Genomic DNA, 8,503 nt, shown 5'->3' with positions numbered 1-8,503 from the left:
AGTAGAATTTTTTCTGAGAATAATGAAAAATTACACAAAGTTTGGCTGTGAAAACTAAAAGAAAATTAATTAGAATGCAAATTGTGTATACAATTAGAATGAGAGAATTTCAAGATGATTTTAATAAGAAGAAAAATGTCAACATTCACTGGAAAAGGAAAATGTTTTTTCTTTTATTGTACACAACGATTAACAGAAAAAGGAGTCAGAAAGATTATAGAAATGAAAAATGAAGTATGAAATATACTTACACAGAAGCTATAGTTTGTAAATTTTATTAAGAAAAATTGAAAAATCATTTTTATGTTACCTACAGTTTTAATTTTATATCAACCTAAGATCACAAGAAATAAAAAGTATGTGACAATCTGCCATATTTTTCTGTTGTGCTTCAGAAATTACATCTGTTTTACTAGGAGTCAAGTGACAGAAAAATATATCTTTACTCCTTCTGATAAAGCAAGTATACAATCAGGTTAAACTACTGTGTTAAATTACTATCACCTATAGATTCTCAAGTAAGATCACCCTTCTTGGCCAGTCATCTGCACAAGGCTTACAACACTGCTTTGGTATGCCACCTCATAAATGCACTCTGCTGGTTCACAAAGTTCTATGGCCAGATCCTGGTTTCTGCATACTGATATTGGTTCTCACCCCTGTAAGCCAAGTGGAAAGGAACTTTAACCTCACACCAGAGTATCATCCGATGCTTCAAGGCTTAGCTGAGCACTGTGAGTTTCAAATGTTTATCAGCTTCCAGGAGATCACCAATATTAAATCTACCAGGCTTCAAACTGCCATTTTACTCCACCACCATTCTCCCTTACCAAAGAATATTTCCACTTGAATTTTTATACTTACAGTGATTTGTTTCCTTTTCCTACCCTAAGATGACATTTCTCTTTTCCAAACAAACTAATTGTGCCTTTTGAAACTTCTGCTTCGTAATTTAAAATGATCTATTTTTCATGTGCAGAATCTTGCTTTTCCAAACCCTATTCTCCAGATAATAAAGTCCCTATAATTTTTATGTCTATGTTTCTTTTCCTCTTCACCTATTTCCTTATTCAGCTAAGATTATATCATATTTGTTTCCATTATACTTTCTTATTTTTGCCTGGTAATTCTGATGTGATGTATAAATTTGACATACAGATAATTTTGAAGACACAGGACTAGATAAGACCTACTAGGGAAAGAGAAACATACAAAGAGAAGAAGGAAGGAGTGCATCTTGTGTTATCATCAGCAACTATTTCACTCATCTGTTTTATACCGAGTCCAATTTTGTATCATTCTAAACATTTTACATTTGCAATATCGTTTATTACTCAATAGCACCTCTATACGATAAGTCTACTGACCTCATTGCACAAATATGTAAAGTAACTTTTCAAAATGTCAGATAAGTTGCCCTAAATCACATAGCTATAACATGAAAGAGAAAGATTACTTATCTCTACCTTAAAAATTCAGTTTATTTCCACTATGCTTTTTGTGCAAGATATATGGTAAAGTAGTTTGTGCATATCTTCACTTTCCCACCAAAATACATTAAGAAAATTAAGATTACCCATGGAGGTAAGAAAGCAGTATCAACTACCCATTTCCTTCTTCTTTCTTTCTAGTTATGGAGAACTTACTTTCCAAAAGTAGGCATTCTCTCCCAGAAAAGTCATAATTTCAGGGTCCTGGACTACGACTATTCTCTGGGTCCTTGAATGTTTGTGTCTTTCTACAAGGTCAGACTTGTATTGATGCTGTTTCAATTACAAAAGCCACAAGCTACATGGAGTTTCCAAGGAAGCAATTTTCTTTAGTACTTCCCATTCACTCAGTAGTCAGAGCTACGGATACATGAGCTCAAGCCACTCCACAAGTCAGTCAATATTGCAAAACACACATAATAGTATAGTTGATCAATATGTAAATGATATAAGTAGATTAAACATTCCACAACAAAGTAATATTTAACATCAAGAGAAATGTAATAGGGAAAAGGGTTAGCAAACCAGTCCAGGGAGAGCAATGTAGACAAAAATAATATCTTTGTCTGGCCTGGGTAGTCTATCAGTCTTACAAGGCAGAGTGTTTGATGTGGACAGAGTCTTTGGTGGCAGATGTTGGGTGCTTATCACGAGTGACAGCAAGACAGTGTCTGTTAAGACAGCCATCTTGAGATGGTGAAGTCCTGTACTTTTCATGGCCACAGAGTCCTCTGGTGAGGGCTGACAGTGGAGGAGTGTGCTTTGCTATGTCCTTATCTGGTTGGAAGCAGTCTTTGTTTACTAGGCAAAACATATAGTCTTGTTGGCAGAAGTGCCCTATGAAATATAAGATGGAGTCTTTTTCTAAGATGGAATTACTTAGATCAAGGGGGCTCTTTACAACTGTACTGTACTTGATTTCCACTAATCAAAACTAGAGGAGGTTGGTGATATCAGAAAAATACTGAAATAGAAAGGGTGTGTCCACCAGAACCATCACAAGCTATGGCAAGGATTAAAACTTTTAATAGTTCCATTTATCAGCTTATGTGATTCAGAGATGGGCAAATTTTTGGACTTAAATGGTTTATTCTACTTAGTGAGACAAAGCTTACTAACTAATATATACACATAAATTAATTGTATGGTTAAGTATCATGAATGGTGAAAAACAAATTACTATAAAATTTAGTTTTATGAAACAATCATCTATCATGCTCATGGATTCTGTGGTCAAGATTTCAGATAGGGCATTGCAGAAATAGTTTCTCTCTGCTCCGTCATGTCTATGGCTTCAACTGTGAGACCCAAAGACTAGGGCCTCTTTTGAAGGGTCATTTACTTGCATATCTTTTGATGGTTAATGCTGGTTGTTGAGATTCAGTTCATAACCATTGTGCCTTGACAAGTGGTCTCTCCAGAGGGGCTGGTTCAGACTAGCCCACAGTATGATGAATGGCTTTCATGACCATGTATCCCGTGAAAATAAAAAACAGGTAGGAAATCACATTTTTAAGGCCTAGCATTTAAATCACATGGAATTCACTTTCCACTATTTTCCATGGAGAGAAGCAATTGCATCACCAACTCAGATTCCAGAGAAGGGAATAGATTTCACCTTCTGAGTGAAGGAGTATCAGTCACATTTTTAAAATAACATGTGAAAAGATATATATGACCATCTTTGGAAAGTGAAATATGCTATAAATATTGATATTAATTTGTCATTTATCAGTGAGAAATGGAAAATTCTTCATGTCCTTGTTCTCTTACCTTCATCATTTATTGTTAGGCATTCATAAACAATTAATTTTTAAATTTCCTATATACGAAACCACCTCTCAAATCACAAGGAATATGTAGGTATTATAAAACTTAATAGCGATCAGTTGCCCCTCTTTTAAAAAATAAATATCTGATTTCAATTGGTTTTGATGTAATAATATGGCATATGAAAATCCTGTAAGCTATTTTGTGAGAGGTACTGGCATATCTATTTAGAGATATAAATACATTTACAGAAGATTGAAGATAGTATTTCTTAAAAGATCTAAATTACAGTAAATGTAGGCCAAAACTCTACCAAGTAAATCCCCAGGGACAACTGCCTTACATAACATCATAGTTGTGGCAAAGTTATATGGATATTTTCTTTAAATAAGAGTTTACTTCTAAAGAAACCTTTAAGAAAATACGACAGCACTATAGAAAATTTCTTGGAGAAGAGCTCAGAATAGTTAATCTGTAGATAGTGTTTATCAATCCCACAGTCTTATTTAGATTATTTTTATTATAAATTAATTCAAGTGATTTATATAAGTATCAATCTTTCTACATCATTATATTCTTATCAATTTTCTTTGACTAACACAATCCCCCAAAGAAAGGCATACTATAATACATCATCTTGTAATTGCAATATATATATGTATCCTACAATTATAAGATATATCATCTTGTAACTTTTAAGAAAATCTTAAAGAAAAATAACAGAGAAACAGTGTCACTTTTCGTTGTAATTATTGGTAACATGTCTAATTCAATACATTGCTTTTCCTAAGCTAATTTTTCTTAAAATGTTTTATAATTCCCTATCATTTCTAAAGTAGTAAAAACTTAACATAAAAATGAGTTTTTATAAACCTTCTAAACTTTTCCTTTCATATACAGAAATCGATAAAAAGGTAAAAACACAGAAAAAAATCTTTAAAAATTGGATTTGACTAAGATTTGTTAAACAATACACAAAATAAAAAACACAAAATTGATAAAATATACTTCACCAACATTAAAAATATTTGCTTTTTAAATACATAGCTAAGGACATAGAAAAGCAATTGAAAGAAATTTTTGCTAATCCCCCAACAGTTTTCTGTTCAGAATATGGAAAGAACTCTTATATGTCAAAATTAATAGTAGAACAACTCAATTAAAAATTAGCAAGTAGAGAAATGCAAATCAAAAACACAATGAGATACCATCTCACAGCGGTCAAAATGACTATTGTTAAAAAGTCAAAAAATAACAGATGCTGGCAAGGTTTCAGAGAAAAGGGAGCACATACACTGTTGATCAGAGAGTAAATTATTTCAACTATTGTGGAAAGCAATATGTTGATTCCCTAGGGAGCTAAAAGCAGAGCCACCCTCTGACCCAGCAATCCCAATACTGGGTTTATAGTCAGAGGAATAGAAATCATTCTACCATAAAGACACATGTATGTGGATATTCACTGCAATGCTAGCCACAATAGCAAAGATATGGAATCAAACTAAATACTCATCGATGACAGACTGAATGAAGAAAAAGTGGTATATATACAACTGTGGAATACTATGCAGCCATAAAAAGAATGAGACCATGCCTTTTGGGGGAACATAGATGGAGCTGGGCGCTATTACCTTCAACTAACTAACACAAAAACAGATAACCAAATACCACATGTTCTCACTTATAAAAAGTGGGAGCTAAATAATGACAATTAATGAACTCAAAGAAGGGAACAACAGCCACTGGAGTCTACTTGAGAGTGGATAGTGGAAGGAAGGAAAAGAGCAGAAAAAATAAATATTGAGTACTAGGCTTAGTAGCTGTGTGATGAAATAATCTGTACAACTAACTTCTGTGACACAAGTTAATCTATTTAACAAACCTTCACATGTACCCCAAAACCTAAAATACATGTTTAAAAAATCAGTAAATACTTGAATAAGCACTATAAAAAGAAAGATATACAATAAAATGGTCAATTGCTACATAGAAAAATGCTCATTGTTACATAAAAGGATGCACAACATCACTAGCCTACGGGAAAATATAAATTAAAGTGACAAGATGTAACTACACTTACATATGCTAAAATGGTTAAAGTTAAAACACTCAACATTGGTGAGTATAAATCAAAGCCTCATACAGTGTTGGTGGGTGTCCAAAATGTTTGTCACCTTTGAAAGCAATGTAGATGTATCATATAAAGCAAAAGATAGGCTTATCATACAAATCAGCGGTTCCATTTATAGGTGTTTATCAAAGGGAAATGAAAATATACCTTCACACAGATATGTATTTGGATATTTATAGCAGCTTTATTTATAATGACCCAAAAGTGCAAGAAACTCGTATGTCCATCTACCAGTGAATGGGAAAAATAAATACGACTTAAACTTACTGTAGGACACCACGTGGTGATAAAAAGGAAAACAAAATACATAGAACAACCTACATTAATCTTAGAGACATTCTGTTAACTGAAAGTAACAAATTGTAAAAGAACATATGATTTCATTTACAGGGCAAGCAGATTAGTCTTTCCTGGCAGCAGGTGTGGGGCAGAGGGGGCAGTATCAACTGCAAAGCAGGAGAAAGCTTTTTAGGGTGGTATAATTGTCTATATCTTAATAGTACTCTTGGCAGTTACATGTTTATAGACAGTTTTATAAGTCCATTAAACTGTATACTTCAAATGGGTCAATTGTATAATATATAAAATTGTGTTTTGTTCTTTAAAAACAGAAAAAAAATATTTAATGTTTATGTCACAGTTTGGACATTGTTTTTTATGATCCCAGAGAAACAGTAATTTGCAAAATAGTTTTAATGAAAGTGCAGAGCATTTCCAACTGTGCATCTTAAAACACATCAGAACAAATTCCGCCTTGACAGGAAATAACTGCCTATCTCGATGAACGTAAATCAGTAATAGAAGATAGTTCACAGCCTGTGCTATGTTTGTCACGTGTTTATTAACGTCAAAATCTAAGGTTATATTAACAGTATGTTACTGCTGCTATGTTAGAAATAAAAATGCTTTGAAAGTTTTAAGAAACTGGTGTACATATCTAGTAAATACGCAACTTTAACTTGACTTTTTCCAAGTAAAAAGGAATGGACATTATAAAAAGTCTGTCTAGTTTAGTCTTAATTCATATTTTCAATTTGAATGTTCTGATTTCCTGATGCATACTTAAAGGTAATTAAAAATATCCACGTAAATCCGAAGTATGTATGGTTTTCTTTCAGAGAAAGATAATTTAATATTTTGTTTTATAAAAAATGTTTTCTATATATATATTGCTATGTAATATATAAAATATATATTTCTTAGCTAAATGTATATCTTCAATAAACATAAGGCTGCCATAATTATTATAATGTATTGCATGTTTAAGTAATGTATTTAATGGTTTTCTATTAGCTTATTTGATTACAGCACATTTTGATCAGAAAATATTTACATATACAGAAAGTCATAGTAATAGTTCTTCTACATAAAGTTTAAAATTATAATTTTCCCAAGGGACTGCATTTTATGCCTACTAAATATAGATTCTGTAAAGAGAAATACAAATAAAAAAAAAGAAACTGAATTATCTTTGTTCAAAATAAGGAAAGAGTCTTCCCTCCCCTCCCATTTTTTAAGCATATAATTTGGAAAATTTGTAATTTAAACTTTTGTTAGTTTGTTTGTTTATTTGCTATACATGTAAATTTTTCAAAATTTAAATAAGCCTCTTACCAGCTTTAAGACCCAAGAATAACTTTTTAAAGGCCTTTGCGTACAAAATTTAAACTCCATAGGGAATGACTCCATGCTTTATTTTTAATCAGCCTAGATTTACAAGACCTTGTCTTCCCCCTGTGTCCATGTCAATCCTCAGATGTGCACCAATACCAAGAAGATAATGTTAGGTAATAATAAGAGAGGCAACTGGAGGTTCTATTCCTTTCTGAGACACTGTGCCAGGGAGCTGATGCCACTTGACACCCACATCTAGTCTCTGCCCCATCTCAAGCTTGATAAGGAGTTCAACGCAAGCAGGAATCTAACTGGATGAAGTAGAAAGAATTGACTGAAGGTCTTGGTATGGCCACAAAAAGCAAGAATATTTTCTTGTGTCTCCTTGTTTAAATGATTGAAACCAATGTATATAACATTTTCTTTTTTAAAATTGTAACCTGTTGTAAAATTTAAAGTCACTAGCTTAACCATATTCTGTTTTATCCATTTGACTACCATGCAATATATTTCATGGACTATGTATTTGTTAACTCCTATTGGAGATTATTACAGAACATCTACAAAGTGCTAGAAACTTTCAAATACCGCTATAGTTTATTTTTTATTTTAACTTGTAACTATTAAAGAAAAATGATTTTAGGAAGAATGTGCCCTATATTCATTGAATCCTCCATAATAACTTGGTCACTTAATTTAAGTAAGCTAACATGTCTTTATAAAAAGTGCTTTACTAAATTAAAAAATGATAGGATTCATTTACCTAAAAATCTCTAGCTGCCAAGCAAACTAATTAAAATGTTATCTATTCTATGTCAGCAAGTCTTTCAATGTATTTCAAATTGTGTTTTGATGCTATAATCTTTTTCTCTATATTAGAAAAGGAAATGTACTCCGTAATCTTAAAATATTGCAAACTGAGAATAGACATTCTGGCTAGTGTATATTACCATATTCTGCTGAACCTAGAGAAGAGCAACAAAAGACATTATTTTAAGACAGATAATAAAGCACTAAAAGAATGGGGTCTTCTATGAGATTTTATGTTTTCAGAAACATTGGTTTATTTCTTCTAATATTTATAGTAGCATTATTGATTAGGTTTATCATTTGATATTTGCAAACAATGGTTTTACAAATGTTACTATTTTTTGCCAAAATTAAGGTATAATTTTTATATTAAGAATGTAATTTACAGGTAATAATTATTTATGTTTAAATCTAATGTTTTCCTATTTCCCCAATATTTCTCTTATTTAATGCTACAGAAAAGGTTAGACTTTTCTAACCATTAAGGCTGAATATAATTCTTGTTTCAGAATTATTATATATTAACAAATCCTCAAACTATCAAAATTTTCACTTGATATTTAAAATAGCCTATTTGGGGAGGGCGGGGATTTTGCAATCAACCTGTGAAGCTACATTTCCAGGGGGATAGAACTTATCAAATGGAAAAAAAAAAAAAAAAAAAAAAAAAGGAATGATTTAGGCCTTT

This window comes from Macaca mulatta, chromosome 5 (genome assembly GCF_049350105.2).
Source record: "Macaca mulatta isolate MMU2019108-1 chromosome 5, T2T-MMU8v2.0, whole genome shotgun sequence".
Lineage (NCBI taxonomy): Eukaryota > Metazoa > Chordata > Mammalia > Primates > Cercopithecidae > Macaca > Macaca mulatta.
This window is presented reverse-complemented; position numbering follows the sequence as displayed.